This window comes from Maylandia zebra, linkage group LG16, assembly GCF_041146795.1.
Source record: "Maylandia zebra isolate NMK-2024a linkage group LG16, Mzebra_GT3a, whole genome shotgun sequence".
NCBI classification, from domain to species: Eukaryota; Metazoa; Chordata; class Actinopteri; order Cichliformes; family Cichlidae; genus Maylandia; species Maylandia zebra.
In genome coordinates, this window is record NC_135182.1 from 36,565,849 (window position 1) to 36,589,429 (window position 23,581).

Here is a 23,581-nt window from a genome sequence, read left to right on the forward strand (position 1 = left end):
TATCACTAGTTTAGCTTCTGTGCTTTTGTTCAGTATATTGACAAAAGGATTGGCTCAGCTGGCTTCACACGGATATCAGCTTGAGTGGCATTCCCATTCTTAATCCATCCATAGGTTTAATATGATGTCAGCCCCCCTCTTGCAGCGATAACAGCTGCAAATCTTCTAGGAAGTCTTTCCACAGGTACAGGATTGGTCACCCTGATGTTGGACGAGAAGGCCTGGCTAATTCATTCCAAAGGTCCATCCATCAACCTAGGCATCCATCCATCCATTCATCATCCCATATACCCATCATCCATCCATCCGTTCTGTCAGGACTCTGTGCTGGTGTGCAGTCATGTTGGAACAGGAAGAGGACATCCCCAAACTGTTCCCACAAATTTGGGAGCATGAAATTGTCCATAAAGTCTTCTTATGCTGAAGCATTGAGAGTTCCTTTCACTGGATCTGAGAGGCTGAGCCCAGCTACTGCAAAACACCCCCACACCATGGCACAGTGCGGTCAGACAAGTACTGTTGACTATTGAACCCAGACTTCTCCATCAGACTGAGTTTGCTTCTTAAATACCAGGTACATAATTGGCAGGAACCCTAAACCTGACCTCCAACAAGAAAACTCTGTCCTGCTCAGGGAGGGGTAGCCATCTATGTGTCATGTGATTTCACACATAACTGTAATTGAGTATCCTCTGCGTAGCAATCAGTATCAGGTTTTCTAGTAATAGTACCAAAGGGAAGCATCTACATTGTGGATTATACTTTCTGCACAGGCTGGCACGGTTTTAGAACATAGAAGTAAAAACTCAGATATGACTGAAGGAGGGATTTTTGAATCTCCTCTCCATGTGTTTAAGCCACCTGAATGTGTGACTGTACGATCACATCACAATGCCCAGTTATTGTGGAAAACTGTTATTCATGGACAGGTTGGGAGGACAGTGGTAAGGACTCTGCTTGCCTGTCTGGCTTCAGAGCTGAAAGGAAACCTGGGTTTGTTCCTGTTTTCCTCAGAGGACAGTAAGTTGTCCTAACTTTGCTTCTTTTTTGGAAAGTCTTAGACCTTAGAATACCATTTTGTTTCTAGCGTATGACTCATGTGGTTTAAGGGATGTGACTGTGAATTATTACAGGGATTCATGCATCTCTTTGTTGGGTCTTGTTGAGGTAGCTTCTCTCTCAGCCTTGAGTTTGTGAAGCAGAACGTCTAAGCTTCCTCTGGTCTTTCAGAGTGAGCAGCTCAGAGGTTCACACAGGTCGTTGGTCATGTTGGACATCTCGTTTTGGCTCTCAGCAAAGGCGGTCGCACTTTTTCTCCTCTCCTCCTCACCCTTATCTTCCCTGCTTAGCCTCTTGTGTCCTTGTCTTGTCTTGTGTGTGTTACTTTCCCTCGAACAGTCTCTCACTGTCGTTCTCTAAAACCTAAAAGAGAATTATGGATTTGATCAACTGGTCTCTGAATGTTATTGACACCCTTTTCTCAATGAGAAGTCTGGGCTTGGGAGAGCCTGAGTGCCCTGGAGGTACTTTCCCTGCCAGATACACGATGGACAGGTGGCAGGAATGGAGGGTTGTGTGCCTGGCGGGACTGTCGATCGAGGACGCTGAAGATATCTACCTATTTGGAACCATGATAACAGGGTTCTTGCTGATCGGAGCTGGCTTGGCCCTGGCTCTCACAACGAACGCAGCATGGGTAACACCTTGGAGATGCTTGCAGCTGCCGTGAAGACTCAAAACAACAACATTGAGCGTATGGGGGGATACATCAGAGAGAGGCCTGCTCAGAATGAGACCCTTGAGCGACAGTTGGAAAACATCGCGGAACGGATCACTGCAGTTGTGAGGTCTCAGAATCAAAAGAACGATAACACCATGGAACAGAAGTTTGATACCATCATGGGGAGGCTCGCGGCTCTCCGACGGGAGATTGAGAGGCCAGCATCAGAGTGTTAAAGAGCAGCTTGACGTTCTCCTGGGCTGCTCGCATGAAAAATCAACAAAATCAACATCGTAATGCAGACACCACCACGGCGCCAGCCGAACAATCACTCGCTGATAACGACTGTGTGATGACTATTCTTCCCATCCCATGCAAGGCCACCTGGGTTGGCTGGAGGACTGTTTACTTAGCCTGATAGGGTGAAGGACACTGTCTCAGCTGAACTATGGACACACACACACTTACACTGATAAGCACTCACTCATCCCCCCTCCCTTTCCAACGCCTTCGATGCTTGTTGCCTCCTGGGAACACGAGGCGGGTCTGGGCCCGCGCTAGAGACGGCGCCGTTGCAGGATGGCTGCTGTGTTGCCTGGGATTACTCCTCATCCCCTACCCAACCCTGTGGCTTGTCATGTCTTCACAATGTTGTGCTGTGGACATTCATGTGCTTTTTTGTGCAGAGGACTTTTTTTGTTTCCTGCTCTCGTGCTGTCCTACCATGGAAGCACAGCATGAGTGGAGGTCTCTTTTTTTCCTCTTGTACCTTCCCGTTGTTATGTACATTTCAGTGTTTTCAGTGCAACGCTACCGATCTCCGACTTGTAACCCCATGTGATGTCTGTGTTATGTGTGTAAGGTCGGGGGTGGTCCCATTTCACGGCAGGGCAACCTGCTTGTGACAAATAAAGCTTTGATTAGTTGATTGATTGATGTGTAACTGCTCGGTGCTGTTATGAAGAATACTTAAGCCACCATGGCTCTGAACACAGCGCATGTAACAACTACCAGTCGGAGGGAAGTGTACAGATCAATGGCGCCCTCTGATGGAGGGAGCTGGGCAGACTGTTTGTCTCTTAGTGCCATCTTGCAGTGAAAATGTTTCAGCCCAATGATTTATTGATGCAAAAAATAACCTGATTTATAAAGTCTGTATCAGAGTTAAACTTTAAGCAGAGATTTGATGAAATATGAGTCATGGCACTGAGAATCCTGACTTTAACTCAAGGAAGAAGGTTTCCATCACGTCAGCGGGATCCACCGCCTTGTTCCAGTTTGATTATTGGTTCTTCTTTATGTCTTTCGTGATCCTCCCTGTCCAGCTAATGGTACCGCAGTTATGGAGCTTTATATGATGAGCTGCTCAGTGAAAGAAGCAAATGCAAAAAGGCCCTCAGATGTGCTGGGATGCCTCAGATTAAGTGTGATTGTCCTGATGCTCCTGTGGGAATTAAGGTCCCGTCAACATTTAAGGTGCTGATGGTAAAGGAGGCTTCTCTCTGGGGTCTGTAACATGCTGATCCATACACTGCTCAAATAGATGCACACAGCACAAATGCCCTGGGTTAACCCTGGGAAGAGTGAGGCGATCACAACGATGAAGGAAGCACAAATGTTAGTGAGCTTTCCCAGGATTCATTCCCAGCCTTCTGGATCTGGGATATGGATCGGCTCTGTTATCAAAATGCTCCAGAAAGCTCCGTCTCCTGCTGTGCTCATCATGTATGACCAAATACATCCTTCATCTCGTGGCCTTTGCGCTTTTTTTTTTTAGTCCAATTATCTGCCGGCCTTATTCAGGCCAGTCAACGTTCACTCTGTCTCACAGACTCCTTTGTGCAACCCACCTCCTCCCATCATGGCCTCTCCCTGCTCACTCAGGCTCCATTCAAGCCTCCGTCTCTATCTCCACCAGCAGAGTCTAGACTCCAGGGGGTCAAACATGACTCTGTACATCAATAAATCATGTTCACCCTGTGGAACTCCATAATTAACCTCAGTGTGTGAAGAGGACTCTCCATTTACATGCACAAACTGGAGTCTATTAGATAGATATGATACAAACCACTGCAGCACAGTACCTGTAATACCTACAGCATGTTCTAATCGCTCTAATAGGATATTATGGTCGACAGTATCGAACGCTGCACTGAGGTCTAGCAGGACAAGCACAGAGATGAGTCCACTGTCAGAGGCCATAAGAAGATCATTTGTAACCTTCACTAAAGCTGTTTCTGTGCTGTGATGAGCTCTGAAACCTGACTGAAACTCTTCAATAAGCCTCTGCAGATGATCTGTTAGCTGTTTGACAACTACTCTTTCAAGGATGTTTGATATAAAGGAAGGTTGGAGATTGGCCTATAATTAGCTAAGACTGCTGGGTCTAGAGATGCTTTTTGAGTAAAGGTTTAACTACAGCCAGCTTGAAGGCCTGTGGTACATAGCTGATTATTAGAGATAGGTTGATCATATTTATGATCGAAGAATTAATTAATGGCAGGACTTCTTTGAGCAGTTTTGTAGGAATGGGGTCTAAAAGACACGTTGATGGTTTGGAGGAAGTAATTATTGAAGTTAACTCAGAAAGATCAATTGGAGAAAAAGAGTCTAACTTAACATCAATGGTACTAAGAGTAGCTGTAGATAATATTACATCTGTGAGACTGTTCAGAAGGCAGCTTAGATATATTCATTGCCATGCAGATGCAGTCTTTCGATCCCTGAAGCCTCATAACAAACACTAATTAGTTAAACTGCAGTAATGTCTGTGAATGCTTAGGAATGTTTATTTAAATGCTTTAACTAATTATTTTATTTAACTTAGATCTGTACTTTTTAAGCTCTGTCATTTAATATTTTAAAATTTTTAATTTAAGTTCTTTCTTTTTGTAATTTCTAGCTTAGCAAGCTCCACCTCCTGTGGAAACTGTGGTCAAACATCCCAAAACCTCAGTCGGGTCACATGACATCTGAGCTGTCTGTGCTTCCTGAGCGCGCACACACACACACACACACACACACACACAGCTGAAACAGTGCTCAGCTTCTCATTCTCGCCGTCACCATGCTGCTGATCCTGCTCTGCTTCCACACCTTCACCTGGGGTAAGGAGCCGCCGCCAACGGCACACTAACCACAGATGAAGCAACATCCTGTGTGTGATTTTGTCCTTTAATTATGTAAATTGATTATTTTTGCTCCTGAGTCACACTTTAAAGCTTACTTTCATTTCTTCAGCTGACGGTGACTCATTTAATGGTATAACAGAGTCAGCAGTAGGTTATTCCTGATAGGTCAGTTCAGCGCGTCTAACATGAGAAAATGTCCTTTTTCTGTTTGCTGCGACTGTTTCAGGTTAAAAAGGTGAAACAGTCGCAGCTGCTGGAGGGTTAAAGGTTCCTGTGAAACATGGAAGTGGGCTATAAATGTCCAAAGCTCCTGACATGACAGGAAAGGATCTGTGAGGCTTTCAAAGAGTTTATTTCAGGTTATAATCATCACTTCTGTGTTTGTTTAAATCAGCCTGTAAACATGTTTAACCTTCATTATTACTGATGCAATAAATGTTCATTCATCTGTTCACTGTAAACACTTTTGACTCTGACACTCTCAGGCAATAAATAACTGATCTGTCCAATCAGAAAACAGACATGAAAGTGAATAAATGACGTCACCACAAACATCAGGTTCACATCTGTTCAGTTTTTAAAAACGTGCCGTGTGCAGCAGACAGATGTTATTCCTCGTTTTTGAATCTTTGTCCCTCTGAGCTCAGGCGTCGTGGCGTCGATGGTTCCTGCTGTCTCTTTAATAAATCATCTGAGGCCGTGATCACATGAATAACAATAATCTGGATTATGCAGGGATTTCTCTGGTTTGCTTTCTTCACCTTTGCAGTCGCGTCTCAGGCGCCGCCGCCTCCACAGAACGTCCAGGTGGAGAAGGGTCAGCTGACGTGGACTCCAGGGGAGCCGGACGTTACCTACACTGTGAATTACCGCAGGTGAGACCTCACAGCCAGGGAAGGTGCTCTGTTTTAAGGTGGAGCTTCCTTTTCCTTTAGTGATAATTAAAATGAACGAAAGAATTTCATCTCATGCTCCAAACTATACTGAAGATATCATTTTCTGGATTTAGGTCATCACTTTTACAGAAGACAAAACAACAAACAAACAAACAAACTGGATGGGTTAAATAAAACATTTTAATAAGCTAAAAACTACAGAAAGAAATTAAATAGAAATATTTTTAAAATAAAAGGAGCCCAGAACGTACCATTTGAATAATAATTTGAATTAAATAAACTACAGTAAAGATAAACATAGGTTAAAAAAAGAAAAAGAAAAAGAAAGCTAATAACAAGAAATAAAAGTAAAACTGAGAATAAAATCCATTCAAACAGAAAGCGGAAGGCCGACTGTGCCACATAACCACTTCTGTTTTTGAACAGTTTCAGAGGTTCATCGGTTTATCGATAAATCAGATCATTGACTGAGAATGAGTCTGCAGCTGTTATTCAATGCGGTTTTATTTATATAGCTTCAAATTAGAACAGAAAAAGTACGATCCTGCCCAGCAGGCAGCTTTGGAAATGTGAAGGAGGGCATACAGCTGTGTTTTTCAGATCATTAAACAAATTTAAATATCAGGCAAAGATAAGACAAAATGCAGTTTCTAAATGAAGGTGTTTATTATTAAGGGAAAAACTCCAACCCTACATGGCCCTGTGTGAAAAAGGGATTGTTGCTAAAACCTAGTAACTGGTTGGGCCACCCTTTGCAGCAACTGCTGCAATCAAGCAGCGCTGACCCACTCATCTTTGGACAGTTGATGTCATTCAGCCACATTCGAGGGTTTTCGAGAATGAACTGCCTCTTTGATGCCACAGCATCTCAGTCAGATTCAGGTTCAAACAAGGCCAGTAACCAGGTCTGATTACTAGCAATAGACTCAATACTTGAAATGTGCAATTCACTTGTATTTTTATTTTTTATTCCTATTTATTCTATTTATCCCCTTCGTATATTTTATTTATCTATCCACTTAGCACTTTTAATTCTTATTCTTATTTTTATATTTTTATGACAGTATGTTTGCACTGAAGCACCGCAGCAATTTCCTAATGTTGTAAACCTGCTCAACATTTGGCAATAAAACCCTTTCTGATTCTGATTCTGATTCTGATTTATATTGTCTCTGTATTTATATATATGTGTGTGTGTGTGTGTGTGTATATATATATATATAATATTCTGTAACTCTGTAACTTCTGTCGGTGCTGTGCTTTTTTGGAAATCGAATTTCCCAGAGGAACCCACCCGAGGGATTAATAAAGTTCTATCTAATCTAATCTAATCTAGCAGACCAGCTACCACAACTTGTACTTTAGCCTGACACATTTCTTTCTTACTATTTAAACCAATACAGTGGAACCCCGACTTAGGAAATTAATCCGTTCCCGAGGGTCTTTCGTAAGTCGAAAGCTTTCGTAAGTCAAAGCACCCATTGCGCGTTTTGAGTGAGGCGATGCTGAACGATATAGGCTACAGGCTAATTGCTAACTAGAACAACAATACGTCATTCAAGTGGAACAGCGAAGCGCAAGTACGGAAGCCAAGGGGTTGTCACATGATTCGGATGGCATTTTGTTACTTGGGCATTTTGCCGTAACACGGGCAGAAATATTGCCGTTCAGTGCCTTCGTAACTTAAATTTTTCGTGAAACGGGGTATTCGTAACTCGGGGTTCCACTGTGTAGTCGTGCTGATAGATTTCTTTCATTAGATACAGCAGCAATTCTTTATCATGTGGAACAATTGAGATGTACTTTGAAACTGCACTTCACACTGACTGAAAGGGTTGTTTCACTTGTCAGGCCTGCAAGGATCGAAGTGTAAACTGAGTTGGAAATCCCCGGCCTACAGGAAGCACGTTTACTGTATGAATTCAATGCTGTCCAGCCGAGAGATATAATCTCTCCAGCGTGTCCTGGGTCTGCTCCGGGGCCTCCTCCTGGTGGGACATGCCCAGAACACTTCACCCAGGAGGCGCCCAGGGGGCATCCTTGTCAGCTGCCCGAACCACCTCAACTGGCTCCTTTCGATGTGGAGCAGCAGCGGCTCTACTCTGAGCCCCTCCCGAATGGCCGAACTCCTCACCCTATCTCTAAGGGAGAGGCCAGCCACCCTTCGGAGGAAGCTCATTTCCGCCGCTTGTATCAGCGATCTTGTTCTTTCAGTCACTACCCACAGCTCGTGGCCGTAGGCAAGGGCAGGGGCCTAGATCGACTGGTAAATTGAGAACTTCGCTTTTACACTCAGCTCTCCCACAGCACCAATCCGTCTGTCGATCTCCCGCTCCCTTCTCCCATCACTCGTGAACAAGACCCCGAGATACTTAAACTCCTCCGCTTGGGGCAGGAACTTATCCCTGACCCGGAGTGAGCACTCCACCCTTTTCCGGCTGAGAACCATGGCCTCAGATTTAAAGGTGCTGATTCTCATTCCCAGCGTTTCGCACTGTGCTGCAAACTGTTGCAGTGCGAGCTGGAGGCCATCACCTGATGAAGCTCCAGAAATATTTGTTCAGTTCTCTTTCAAACCCCAGCAGCTGTCTATTGCAACTTTTGAGTGTCCACTAAAACAAAAACAAAAATAAACGCGTTCTAAAATCTCACCTGTTTGTTTTTATTAAGGCATACATGTACCTTATTTTTATAAATAGAGATTTCGCTATTGAGGTTAAACATGATATATAAGTCACTTAGATCACTTCGAAATGTTAATGTTTGGTTTATTTCAGTGTTTTATTTGTTCCTGAGTGTTGCATCTTCAAAAAATAAATTGTACAATTGTACAAATCGTGAGTCCATTCTCCAGTGCGTTCTCGACAAGTCCAGACTCGCCGGGAACGCACGGGAGCGTGGACTTGCTTACTTGAGAGTTGAGAAAGGGCCAAAGAGTGATTCAGAAGACCCGTATGAGAATATCACCAAGGGAACAGTTTACCCTGCCCAGGATAGGGTTACCGGGGCCCCGCCCTGGAGCCAGGCCAGGGGAGGGTGCCCGAGGGCAAGCATCTGGTGACCGAACCTTAGTCCATGGGGCCCGGCTGAGCACAACCTCGAAAAGGGGACAAGGGTACATCTGTCACCATCTTACAATGCTGTGATTGCAGCCATTCCCCAACTCTCTGTGAATGGGACTCATGGCCATTGATCAGTGTTTGTTGATCAATAATCTTGAGAATTTGCATAATTAAGATTAAGGAACTGACCTCCCAGCCCATTGTTCCTTCAGTGGGCTGGTTTCAGTCATTATGCAAATGTCCTGTTTATAAGATTGAAACCTGCAGTCAGCTGAGACTGAAGACGTCACCTGATGATGACGAAAAAGCTGGTGCCCTGTTGTAAAAGCTGTCCTTGAGTCAGTTTGTCTGGACCCTCAGCAGCCTGACTCTCCTGCCAGATGGCAGCAGCTTGAACGCCCGGTGTCCTGGGTGTGTGCAGTCCCGTAGGATGCTGCATGCCCTCTTGAGACAGCGAGTGCTGTACAGGTCAGGGAGGAAGTCCAGTGATTTTTTTTTGTCTTTCTGTGTGCTATGGTGCAGCTGGAGAACCACACACAGATAGAAAAGTGTGTATAAGAGGGGGCTGAGGACACACCCCTGTGGGACGCCTACGTTCAGAATGAGGGTGGAGGAGGTGTGCTCTCCCATCCTGACGTTATGGGGTCTAACGCTCAGGAAGTCCAATATCCAGCTGCACAGTGAGCTGCTGAGTCCTAAGTTGCTTAGTTTATTAACCAGTTTGTGGGGTTGGACTGTATTGAAGGCGGAGCTGAAACAAACAGCATTCTCAGGTGTCACTACTGTACAGATGCAGGATGTCAGCACACTTTCAATGGAGCAGCAGTAGAAGCTCCTTCTTCAGGTCCATTTTTCTGAGGATTGTCAGAAAGTGGAGACACTGTTGGGTCTTCTTTACAACAGCCGAGGTGTTTGAGCACCATTGGAGGTCTGTGTCTATGTGCACACCCAGGAACTTGAAACTGGATACCCTTTCCACGCACTCCCCATTGATGCTGACAGGCTGCAGCTCAGACTTCCTCCTTCTGAAGTCGACTACCAGCTCTGTTGTCTTGGTGGTTTTGAGGTCCAGGTTGTTGTCGGCACACCAATCTGACAGCCTCTGAACCTCAGCTCTGTACGCCGTCTCCCCAGAGATGAGCCCCACCACGGTGGTATCATCTGCAAACTTGATGACTGCGTTGTCTGGGTGGGAACTAACACAGTCATGTGTGTACAGAGTTTACAGTAGGGGACTCAGTACACAGTCTTGTGGAGAGCCGATGTTAAGGCTGAGGGCTGAGGGAAGATGAGGCCCCACTCTAACTCTGTACACGGTCTGACAGGAAGTCTCTGATCTAGCAGGAGGTGGTAGAAGGAAGTCCGATATCCAGCAGTTTTACTGTTAGTCTCACCGGCAGTATGGTATTAAAACCAGAGCCAAAGTCAACAAAGAGCAGCCTGGTGTCACATCGCTGTTGTTCCAGGTGAGAGATGGTGGTGTGGAGCGTTGTAACAATGGCATCTTCAGTAGATCTGTTAGCTCTGTGTGCAAACTGGAGCAGGTTGAGTGTGGGTGGCATGCAGGACATGATGTGATGTCGGACCAGTTTCTCGAAGCACTTCACGCCCTGCTGACTTAAATATTGTACTGGGTCCTGTGGTTGGTTGTTGTTGGGCTGGCAGTGGGAGAGCTGCATCTCTGTGTGTATTGTGAACGGCATCGTGTGTGTGCTAATAAAGCATGCTGCAAAGCATGTTAATGTCACCAGGTCTGCCGTGGTCATTCACGATCTCTAAAATTAGAAATATCCTGTCTCAGAGTGACGCTGAAAAACTAGTTCATGCATTTATTACTTCCAGGCTGGACGACTGTAAGTCATTATTATCAGGAAGTCCTGACAATGACCCTGGCTCTGCTGGAGGTTTCTTCCTGTTAAAGGGGAGTTTTTCCTTCCCACTGATGCCAAAGCGCAGGGTATTATTGTAGGGTCTTTACTTTACAATATAAAGCACCTTGAGGCAAATGTTGTTGTCATTTGTTGCTATATAAACAAAATTGAATTGAGTTGAATCGATTCGTTCATGTTAATGGAGAATCCTCTTCACACACTGGGGTGACTGGAGTTCCATGTAGGTCTGTCCCCAGTCAATCTGAGCAATTGGGGTAGAAGAGCCTTATTTAGGTAGATGACCAAGAATGTTGGTCACTCTGATATCGCTCCAGTGTTGCTTTGTGGAGAAAGGACTACAATTTGTGCAGCATCCCACCAATCAGATCTGCATGGTGGAGTGATCAGACAGAAGTCACTCTTCCGTAAAAGATCCAAAGTTGTCGTAGGATTGTGGAGGGGTGTGGCTTGGGCGCGGCTGCAGGGGAGGCTAAGACACACCGGAACTCCATTAGCTCGTCACGCCTCCCGTGAGTAAAAGAGTGTGCTGGGACCTGAGGTTGTGGTTGTGTGTAAGAAGGAGCACCTGAATAAAGAAAAGTGTGTAAAGAGCGAACTACATGGTCGGGTCCGTCACAGTGGTGCTGAAACCCGGGAGGTGGCATGGCGGAACCTCGACCGGGCCAGCCAATGGACACGCTGGCCCGAATGGTGGTTGAGCTTGCAGCTACGTGAAGGGAGCAGGTGGTGGTGTCTCGCCGCCAGTTGGAACGGCTGCAGGACCGTTCCGAGCTCCAGATGCAACTGATATTGAGTCTGGAAGCTTGGTTGGTTCCTGACGGACACCGCCGCCAGCCTGACCGGCGTTCCTAGACCGCATTGGGGAGGGAGACGACCCCCATGGTGTTGCAGATGTCCATGCACGAGAGGGACCTGTTTTGCAAGCCAGCGGTCTGCATGCTATCTGGACCAGCTCATGCTGAGCCAGAGGTCGCCCAGAACAGGGACCTGCCCAGGCTGAGTTGGAGGTCTGCGCGCCATCTGAACCTGCCACATTCATGTCAGAGGTCACCGTGCTGTCTGGTCCAAGCGGCGTCCTCGGCAGAGGCCAGCACCGTCTGAACCTGGATTGTTTACACCAGAGGTCAGCGTTTGTGGTCTAGCCTGCCGGCGGCCTGCCAAGCTGCATGTGAGACGCGGCTTACCTCCTCGACTGCTGCGCCGTCGCTGGACACACTCGGTCGGCCCCGGACACAACTCATCCCTGCCGCTAGTCCATGGGCCACGGATGCACATGGCCATGGCCGATTGGGCTAGGCTGGATGGCTGCCCGACCTAGGTTGGGTGTGGCCTGGGCACGGCTGCAGGGGAGGCTGAGACACACCGGACCTCCATTAGCTCATAACGCCTTCAATGAATAAGAGCGTGCCGGCACCTGAGGTTGTGGTTGTGTGTGGGGCTGCAGCTGGAAAGCTGCGACCGAGTGAGCGAACTATGTGATCTGTCATTCCTGTCGCAAGGATGAAAAATGAATTTTGGAATAAAGCTGTAACATGAAAAATTGTAGAACAAGTGAAGTGTTGTCAAGACCTTTGAGGTGCATTGTGTTCATCCCGCTGTAACCATGTTTCTGTAACACAGAGCAAATTAATATATTGATAAATTACTAGCACATGTACCAGCAGCAACTTTACTGCACTGTTCTTATTATTAAATATGTTGCTGATGGACAGTTGTCTGCTGTGCTGCAGTTCTCCACCCGCTGCAGGGATTTCATGGAGAGAACGCTGAGCAGATGTTTTCTCTGACTCGTTTCTGTTCCTCATCCTCAGATTTAACTCTGATAAATGGGAAGCTCTTCCAGCCTGCATCCAGACGCCTTTCCATTCCTGCAACATATCAGCGGTTGGGCCGCGCGACACTAACGACTCGCCCGAGAACAGCTGCGTGACGCTGCGTGTGCGGGCCGAGAGACGGGGGCTGAGATCTGAGGGTGTTAACGCCTGCAGCAGATACGGTGAGAACCCTCAGATATGTGTCAGCGCTGTCTGTGGGTGAAGCTGTGAGACTCGAGGTGTTAACCATCCTGACCACAGTGTGAACCACGAGCTGCTGCTGTGCTGACGCTCGCTCTGCTCTTCCAGGTGACGTCTGCACGCCTCCGTTAAGCATTTTGACCCGGCCTGGATCACTCACCGTATTCCTTAACGATGACCACGAGCTGGCGAAGGAACACGACAGCAATGCCAAGCACATGATTTACTTTGGCAGAGAGGGAGAGAGTCCTCTGCAGGTGAGAACACGGAGTGATTCCTCCAGGTGTTTATGCTCACCTGATGTTACAGCACGTGTCACTGCTCAGAATATATCTGATATTTTTATTATTTTTTTAAAGAAAGATGTGCACATGTGTCTGTCAGTGTGTGCAGGCAGGTCCAAGCATATTTGGACAGTTTGCCTCTGCACCAACAGACAGTCTGCACAAACTGTTTCAGAATTACAGCTATTTTTACACAGTTCCCATTTTCAGAGACTCAAAGTGACTGAGAAGCAGTTTCGTGTCCAGATGAATCCTGCGCCTTCATTTTTAGAACTAAACTGAAGCCAGAGAGTCATGTGTCCGCCACTTCAGGCTGTTACTGACTGCAAGAGATTTTCAGCCACATTAAAAACTATATATATATATATATATATATATATATATATATATATATATATATATATATATATATATATATATATATACACATATATAAAATTCAGTTAGTTTGTCCACTTACTTTTAATTGTTTTGGTTAAATTATTATTTCAGACATCAGCAGCAAAAACTAAACCTGCATGTTTAACAACTGGAATCGCTCAGAGAGTCCACATTTTAAAATTACAACAGGAGCCCAAGCAAAGTAAATATCAAGTAAATATCTTCTAATTTCATATTGTCAGGAGTATGAAGACACCATAGCCTCCATGACCATTGAAGACCTGGAGGAGGGGCAGCGGTACTGTGTTCAGGTGGCCTATACGGTCCACGGGGACCTCGTGGAACCACGCAGCTGCATCCAGTGTGAGGTCATCCCTGCATCAGGTAAGCTGCTCTTCTTGGTGTAACGTTCCTTTAACGCGCTCCGACTCCAACCAGAGACACAGATGTAAACGACTCCGCTGCTTTTGAATCAGCTGAAGGTTTTAAAGCTGCAGCAGTAAACTCACTGCGTCTGTTTTCTCAGAACACGTGAACAGGACGCCGATGATCGTGGGGCTGCTCGTCGGCATCGTGGTCCTCGCCATTCTTGCATTGGGATACCTCGGGTTTTTCCAAACTGAGAAAATCAAACGCTGCCTACACTAACCATGGTATGCCTCACCGGTAAGAAGCAACACTGCTGCACACACTCACCACACAGACACCAGTGGGTGCTGTATCCACTCCGAGCGTGTCAGCGGGGCACGTAAAAGAGCTGATTCGACAGTTTGAAAGCCTTCTACTCACGATTACTCAGTGTGTAAGACTGATGTGATTCTTCTTGGTGACTGGTGAGTCAATGAAATGTCCAATGGTGTTAAACACTGGAGAGTACCAGAGTTTACTCGAGAAAGAAAAGTCATTTTCTGTGGTAGAAAAACTTGTTTGACCTTGAATTTCCTGCCACATAACTGGTGGGAGTGTTACAACCAGCTCTGGTCGTCACGCCAGTTTGCTCGGCTTTTGGTTTGTCTTCCTATCAGACAGCGAGTCTCACATCTTTGTATTTACTAGGGGTGCAACGATACACAAAATTCACGGTTCGGTTCGGTTCGATACTTTGGTGTCACGGTTCGATATTTTTTCGATACAAAAAAAAAATGTTCATGCCTTTTTAATTTGTCATTTATTAAAATTATAAATATATATTTTAACACAAAAGTACAGTTTTTAAATTTAACCCTAACCCTTGTGCGTGTTGTTTTTTAGCTCGTCATATTGCAGCCACAGAAATTCTTTTGTCCATGAAACCATAAAGCTGCACTTTCTTTTTGCCTTATAGTCTGATTTGTCATAACTTCTCCGTTTTGTGGTAAGCTTTTCTTTGGCTGTCACTTCTTCACCCTGACCTGTCTTATTTGGCTCAGCAGAACTAAAATATATATCTGTCTGTGAAGGTTCTCAATCATCCAGGTCATCGTAGTCAAATATATATCCTGCCGCACTCACATAAGCTCAGCGATTCTCTGCGCGATCAACCTCTCACATGTTTAAGCTGCGGGAGATTTCACTTGTCATGTTTGCATAGTAAGCTAACGATTAATAAGACGATGTCAGAGGAATTGGTGCACAAATTATCATCACTCACAGATCAGTGCTGTCGCTCTCTATACACAGTTCGCGCGATTGCAAAGTGAAAGCAAAAAAAAAAGCGCAAATTCAAACACGATTTCAATATGTCACATATTGACAGTGGCTCACCCAATGACATAATTACCCAGCTACATTTCTGAAAGAATGCAAAAGCATTGACATATATTTTTCCTTCCTACAATAGCCCGACAGGCAGGGGAGAGATAGCCCCGGGACGTCGGGCTAGCGATATTGCGAGCCCTGTATCTGATTGAGGAATCACTCATCTTTGGAAAAGAGAGTTTATTACAGAGAAATGTCTCTTTCCAAAATAAAAGCTATACTATCCGCTTCTTCTGGGCTATATTCTCAGCAGCATATTAAACATATCAGGTCCCCATAAGGAGAATCCTGTGCTAACAGCTGTCTAAATGACTCGGCTAAAGTTTGTAGCATGCATGCTTGTTTTTGTCTTTGCACTAGGATGATGTCGGTGTAAATGTGCAGTCATATTCGTTGTGTTCCCACTAGTGCTTTCAGGTTAATCTCGTTGAAATAACCTTAATGCCACAACACGGCAAATCTCCGTTAACGAGCTACCCTATACAGAGGGGCTAGACGGCCAACACGTTAACGAGCTAACTGCGCTAACACACTAGCTCCCACCCATGTAATTGAGCATTGCATGGCACATCCAACATACTGTTTTACTTTAGTCCATGACTCGCTTACCTTCAGGGTCATACGTCACATGAAAACCAAAATAATTCCAAACGCCAGATCTGAATGAGGGTGGGGAGGTCCACTTCTGTCTCGCTAGCTTGCCCTGCGCTCTTCCTTCTGACCATCCTGTCTGTGTTGAGCGCTCAGTGAATCTGCGTTCGACTACTCCGCCTAGGCTGCACTGTCGAGCCTAGGCGGAGTAGTCAAATGCAGATTCACTGAGCGCTCAACACAGACAGCATCGTCAGAAGGAAAGTTGATAAAATAAATTACAAATTTTGTATTGTTCTTTTTTTTTTCTCCCCTTTGGTTTTCTTTCTTTCTCTCCCCCTCTTTCTTTCATTCTTTCCCCCTGTCCTATCCCACAGTCATGTCTGTCCCGTTTGCAACTGAAAATAAAATAAATTCATAATTATAATAAAGGTCAATCAAATGGACCAATATGATGATCCACTTAAAATAAATCCTCTTGGCATCTTTCTTGGCCTCAAGACAACAATTCTGATGGCTATAGATCCAAACGGGACACAAAAAAAAATAAAAATAAAAATAAAAAAATTGAAAAAAAAAAAAATTTTGAAAAAAATTGTATTGTTCGATACATATGCGTACCGAACCGAAAGCACTGTATCGAACGGTTCAATATCGATACGAGTATCGTTGCACCCCTAGTATTTACCAACAAACACGTGACATTTCACATTTAACCAACAGAACGTGAGCGGCTGAAATCTCCCAGAGTGACACTTAGACATAAGATCGGTGTTTCACTCACACTGAAACTGACACAGAGTGAAGTGAAACACACAAACAGAACCATATTTACAACACTAGTTAACTTCTGGTAAATCGGCTCCAGTCATCACTCTTGCCTCCTGGGAACTCTCTCTATCACTTCCTCTTTGTCTTCTAACTGACACCCAACCTGTGGGCCACTGACAACATTCAGCATCAACTATTTGATTTCAAACTCATGATCCCGTCTGACCTTCTCTTCACCTCCACTGCTCACAAACACAAACGATTGCCCATCCTCCACTGGTCTTCCTGTTGACACCGCGGCACAACAGTTTGAATCCACCTCCAATGATCCTGCTCTTACTTCCCCTCTATCTGTACAACTCATAGTCCCTACATGCTTTAACTTCCTGCTCTCATGTCCACACTTCTGTCTTTCCTTCTCTCTCACTGCCTGCTAACATGCCTTCCCCCAAATCCACAAAACCCCACAACAAAGAAAAACAAAGAAAGGAAAACACTGAGCCACAAACTCTTCCACACTTTTAGAATTGACAAAGTTAATAACAGGCTAAAATTCTAACATGAAACTAAAACAGAGAGCATACTGAACCGGGAACCTTTCAGCATCCTCTGGGTTCAAAGGCACTATCAAGCTGAGCTAACCAGCAGTGCAGCACCAACATCACAGCTAAAAACACTCTGATTGGTTCTCTGCTTCTCAGTTTGACATTCACAAGAAATTGTGTTTCACATAGTAGTTTATGTGTTCCTCCTTAAAGAAGGAGCAGTTTTTACAAGCTGACCATTAAAGGTTTTAAAGCCCATGAGTTTGTCAGCGCTGAAGATGGTCAAGAGGAAAAGAAAACCAGAAAACCTGGGATCACGCCTCAGATATGGAACAATTCAAAATTGGGAACCGAAAGAAGGTAAGGTGCTTTACCACTGGGAAATAAGACAAGAAACACACAAATGACTGAACAAAAAAACAATCACAGCTAAAAGTGAAAATGAGTAAAAAAAAGGTAAAAACCTAAACAAAATAAATTAACATCACATTAAATCTTGTTCTATGGAAATGGCTGTGATAGACACACAGTGTTCAGTTCAGTTATTTGTGACAACAGCGCTCGTCTCAAGGCTCTGATATTGTAAGACTAAGACATAAGAGGCGGGAGACGTGAGCGTCCTCCGCCTGTGAAACTGTTTTGGGGGATGTGTCCTTGTTGCACCTGTTGTTAGTTTCATTAACACCAAAGCAGCTGAACCTGATTAACACCTCTGATACTGAACTAATCAGATCAATATCCCAAAGTTTCACTGACTTGATGTTGAACTGCTCCTCTATTTTGTAACATTTTCTGAGCAGCGTACACCAGACACACTAAAGGCTGCTGGTCACATTAACACTATAAACTGATGTTTTCTGCTTGTGTGATTACAGATGCAGTGAGAGTCGTGTTTCCCAGGCTGCTAATGGTGACATCCAGAAGCCTTCAGCAGGCAGCAGGTAGAGGACATTCAAGAAGCTGTGCTGCTGTCCAAGACGACGTCTTACTTCTTAAACCTAAACACACAAACTTCTCAAAACAGAGTCTGATGGAGGACTTTATTATGGCAGAGCTTGTGTGTTTCCTACAAACTGGACTATCAGATGAATGAGTTTTCGGATTATTTTCGTGGGCTGCTGGGATGTATGCGTGTGGACCGTGATGAGGGGAAAACAAGATTTCTGAAGTGACGTAATAGGATAGGTTAAAAAAGCTGATACTGGAGTCTGCTCAACTGCAGGAGGAGGACGTCTCCTGAGAAGCAGTTTAGAGGATTCTGACTCTTACAGTAACTTGTACTGTGTACTAGCTAGCATGACGGAGTTTCTATACAGTTGGGTGGGTGCTATGATGTTACTGGTGAACTTTATTTTATTCATATGGTTACTTAGTAGAGTTGCCAACCGTCCCCTAAAAAACGGAATCCTCTGGTATTCAGAATTAATATTACCGTTTCGTATTGAGCTGAAAATAAACGTGATTTGTCTTCAGCTACAATAAAAAAAAAAGACAAAAAGCTGGAGTTATTCTGTCTTTACGCTGTCAGATTGAACTGTTTCTGAGAGACTAATAACACCAGGATCCTTTTCTAAGTAGCTGACAGCTGGTAACTGTGCAGGGGCGGATCTAGAAAAGTGTTGCCAGGGGCCCAGGCAGGGCATTAACAGGGAAGGGGGGGGCACAAAGATATACTTTTCTTTCTTATTCTCATTTAAAATGTCTCGCTTTTAACAAATAATTATCCGAATCTTACAACCAAAGTTTTCATCTGATGTCAAATTTATAGAAATCCATTATTGTACGTAGTACGTTTTTTTCAGGGTCCCACCATAATTTCTTTAGAAAAAAGTACTGTACATGATGCCAGTATTTTCCCACATTTTCCAGATACTGTACAAGTACTTTGTGTAAAATGCCATCAAAAACTCAGTTAAGTTTTATTCTTTCTCACCTGTCTTTCTGTCTCCTTTCACTTATAAAAGGTTGCCATGTTAGAAAAAATATTTTGCCCTGGCATGCTGTTTATTGATGTGGTAAATAAATAGTTTATGAAAATTATAAACTGTCATTTATTATTTTTAATATTCAGTAATGGTCATGTCTCACCTCTAGTCTTCTCTGTCTTAATTTCAGGTTTCCACCATGTGTTGTAGATAGTTCAGGAGGTTAACTCGACCAAGCAGTCTTTGGGTTTCGGCTAAGTACTGTTTAGAATACCAGAATAGGGGGGATGGTGGAGGTTTAAGTTTATTAGACTGATACATATGTACCAACAAGACAGTGTACATCACTGTGACAACGACATTTGTTTTCATTCAAAGGCTATTTGGTTTTTCCTGTAATACCTGGTGGGCCGGTCTCTAGTCAAAATGCCCAGGCTGATTTTTTGTCCCAGTCCAGCCCTGCGGGGGGACACTGAGCAGAGTGTCTCAGTGTGAGGAAAGTGAGGAGCAGGAAATATAAACCCTGCCTTCCTTCGGCCATCACAGGGAACTTGAGGGTCTCTGGCTAATGAGATGGACAAGCTGTGGGCGCTGGTCAGACATCAGAGGGAGGATTGGAAGTTCACTGTGTTGTGCTTCACAGAGACATGGCCGGACCTCAGTGCCACAGTATCTGGCTTTTTCACTGTTCAGGCTGGAACATGTTACTGTGAAGGCTCTGCTCGCCAGACTCGTTACTGTAATAGGTCAAAAGAAACTAAGTTAAGCAGGTGGTGGGGGGATTCATGCAGGAACTGACTACCTCCATCTTCATGCCCATGCTGTCTGCTAGATGATGCACCCCACTAGCAACCCTCAGTAAAGTTCAATCAACAGCCACAGTTATTAACGGTAGCGCTCCTCTAATGATCTATGGCACGTGGAACTTTGCTAGGATTCACGTCAGTGGCCGGAGAAGGCCATGGAAAAAGACTCCCTCGAAGCTTTCTGGCCAACTTTCAGGGAACTCAGGAGGGTGCTTTCCCTCACTGTGTGTAGTACAGGTGAAGCACTGCTGGTTTCAACTCAGGATATTGTTGGGTGGTGGAAGAAATTCTTCGAGGACCGCCTTAAGTTTAGTGACATGTCTTCTGTAGAGGAAGCAGAGTCTCTGGACTCGTCCATCACTGGGGGCGAAGTCACTGAGGCAGTTAAAAAACTCCTTGGGAGTTGGGAAGAGTTCCAGCCTTAAATGGAGGAGTTTAAGTGTCTCCAGACCTTCAGGAGTGAGGCGAGAGGGGAGCAGGAGATCGACTGGTGCTGCAGCTGAAGTGATGTGGATACCAGTCTGTCGTGGTGAAGAGAGAGCTGAGTCCAAAACCAAAGCTCTCAATTTACCGGTCGATCTTTCTGGGCATGTCCCACATGCTGGAAGAGAAGGCCATGGACAGGGAGGTCTGAGCTTCTCTGCTTAGGCTGCTGCCCCTGCGACCCGGCCTAGGATAAGTGGAAGAACACGGATGGATGGATGACCTGAAAAGTAGGCGCCAGGGATCTGTTCATTTTTAAAGACTAGAATACTCAATAAGACTTAGACTTAGTTCCTCCTACGCCGGGCAGCGCATCGGGCAGCTAGTGATCTCCATCGATGTCGGTCAGCAGCAACTGCTTCAGCTTCGTCCCAGGCAATGTCGACAGTTCTCAGATCGTCCATGAATGTTCGACCCCATGTGGTCTTTGGTCGGCCTTGCTTTCGCTTGCCAGTGCGTGGACGCCATGTCATGGCAATCTTAGCTGGGCGATGAGGGGGTAGGCGTAAAATATGGCCCGCAAAGCGGAAGCGCCTTTCTGCAACAACATCGGCTAATGGGCGGGTGCCTGCTCTTCGTAGGACCTCCTCATTTGTTATTCGGTCCCGGTAGGAAATTCTCAGGATTCGCCACAGGCCACGTTGTTGAAGCACGTTCAGGTGTTGAATAATTGCACTTGTTGAGCACCAGGTTTCACTAGCGTAAAGTGCAGTAGGGAAGACGATAGAGTTTAGTAGTCTGATCTTGACCCTTACATTCAGGGAGGTCGAGTTCCAAATAGGTTGGAGATGTCGCAGGACACCAACTGCCTTCCCTACTCTGGCGTCGACATCCCGATCAGAGACCCCGTCATTCGAGATGATGCTGCCAAGATATGTAAAATTCTCCACCTCTTCAGCACGTTGTTGGCTGATCATGACAGGAATGCGGGCATGTGCATAGCCAACTCGGAGTACCTTGGTTTTTTTGGCGGTGAGTCATAATCCAACTTTCGTTGCCTCCCTCTGCAGGGCCGCGGTCAACTTTTGGAGGTCTTCCTGAGTCGAGCCCAGCAGGGCGATGTCATCTGCGAAGTCCAAGTCAGTGAGATTACGTGCTTCGTGCCAGGGCACACCGATGCCAGCTTGGTCAACTGATCGTCGCATGATGAAGTCAATTACCAACAGGAAGAGGAAAGGGGATAGCATGCATCCTTGTCGGACTTGTCTTGAAGAAATATGTGCAGCCGTCATCTGTCCGGACGCAGCAACGGGAGTTGGAGTAGAGACAACGAAAGGCATCTACAAACTGCTGAGGGACTCCATAGTGGCGTAGGATAGCCCATAGAGTCGGCCGGTGGACGCTGTCAAAAGCCTTCTCGAAGTCAATGAAATTAATAGAAATCTTCCTTTGGTATTCCAATGTTTGTTCAATGATCATGCGGAGGGTGAAGATTTGCTCGACGCATGACCGGCCACTCTGAAACCCAGCCTGCTCTTCTCGCAATCGTTCGTTCACTGCGTGTCGTAGCCGATTCAAAAGAGCGAGGCAAAACACTTTCCCGGGTACTGACAGCAACGTGATGCCCCGCCAGTTGTTACAGTCACCCAAATCACCTTTTTTTGGAAGTTTGATGATGGTGCCTTTTGTCCAATCATCGGGTACATGTGATGTTGACCAGCAGGCGTTTAGGAGTCTTGTAAGGGCGGCTTCAAGATGGGGTCCATCATGCTTCAGCATTTCGGCGAGGATTTCGTCCAGGCCTGCGGCCTTTCCACTCTTGAGGAGTCGGATGTGATGGTGATGGTGATGGTGATTTGTCCAATATCGACAGGAAGAAGATCCATGGAAGGTGCCAGGTCTTCGGCCTCGAACCGTTGGGGTGGCTCAGGTTGGTTCAGAGTATCGCGGAAGTGTTCGACCCATCGTTGGTCTTGTTCAGCTGCAGTAAGGAGGACATGTCCATTTTTGTCTTGGATTGGAACACCGCGGCCACCACGAGCCCCAGTTAGATCTCGTACAATGCGATATAAGGTTCGGGTATCGTTCCGATCGGCTGCTTCTTGGGCTTCGATGCCTTTAGCTTCGATCCATTCATGCTTTTCACGCCGGCAGCTGCGTTTGACCTGTCGGGCAAGGTCTTGGTAGGTGGCCATGGCCCTCTCACGCTGGTGAGTCAAAGGCCACCTGGTCCCGAACTGACTTTGCCAAGCGACGTTGATCTGTAAGTTCCCATGAACGGTCGGAGATCCAGCGCTCCTTAAAGCCTCCCCGTCGGTGACCAATCTTCAATTCTGCTGCACCGACCACAGCCTCTTTTAGCTCATCCCAGAGTGTATCTGGATTTTTGTTGTTATTTCCTTCCGCAGCAAGGAGCTGGAAGCGGTTTCTCAATTCGAGTTGAAATTCCGCTGCCGTATTTGCGTCTTTTAGGCGTTGAACGTTAAAAGGACTTGGCCGCTGCAGTCGTGGTTGGAGGCTCTTCAGGTGAAGTTTACATTTGGCAATTAGCAGGTAGTGATCAGAGTCAATGTCGGCTCCACGCCACACTCTAACATCACTAATGGTGGATGCCCAGCGGGATGATATGCAGATGTAGTCGATCTCGCTTGTATATCCGCCACCGGGGGCCTTCCACGTCGCCTTGTGTATCCGATTGTGGCCGAAGAAGGTGTTCTTGATGGTCAGCCGGTTTGCCACACAGAACGAGATCAGCCGCCCACCGTTTTCATTTGTCATTGCTGCAATTCCAAACGGGCCGATAGCTGATTCCAGGCCGTCCCGGTTACTGCTTATTTACGCGTTGAAATCTCCGCCCACGATCAGCAAATCATGGATCCTGGAGCATCGCATAGAAACCATCTTGTCAGTATCGTCAGCCTCTTCTGTTGGAGCGTATACTTGAAGAATTGTGACTTTCACATGCCTAGCTTGGAAACGAGCCAAGATTAGGCGGTCTGAAATGGGCTTCCAGGCCAGCAATAATGTTGTTGCACGTTGCGAGAGGATGAAGCCCACGCCACGTGCATGGTCTTGGGCATGGCCAGAGTAGAGCACCATCTTTCCATCACTAACCATCTTCCCGCTTCCTGCCCATCGCATTTCTGAGATGCCCAAGATGTCCATATGGTACGAGTCAAATTCATATAGAAGCTGGGCCAATTTACCTGTTTGGTACAGAGTCCGTACATTCCATATTCCATAGTCGATAATGAAATTCACTTGCTGTTTCCGTAGCAGTTGGAGTTTTTACAGGGTGGGGTTGCTAGCCCCACGCCCAACCCTCCTCCTTTCTCATCCGGGCTTGGGACCGGCAATAGCAGAGTTCAATAAGAACCTCCTCAAAACTGACTTTAATGGCAG

General features: G+C 45.8%; 1 non-coding gene across 2 annotated transcripts; it reads left to right on the forward strand.

Moving 5' to 3' along the window:
* Positions 1 to 4,745: 4,745 nt before the first annotated feature.
* On the forward strand, positions 4,746 to 19,057 carry LOC105940561 (uncharacterized). 2 transcript variants are annotated; one of them, XR_013093683.1, is made up of 7 exons: positions 4,746 to 4,827; positions 5,621 to 5,726; positions 12,513 to 12,697; positions 12,825 to 12,973; positions 13,624 to 13,765; positions 13,908 to 14,047; positions 17,901 to 19,057. It is a non-coding gene; the product is annotated as an uncharacterized LOC105940561 (transcript). The 2 variants fall into 2 exon arrangements; XR_013093684.1 differs by having other exon boundaries at positions 13,908 to 14,034.
* The last annotated feature ends 4,524 nt before the right edge of the window (positions 19,058 to 23,581 follow it).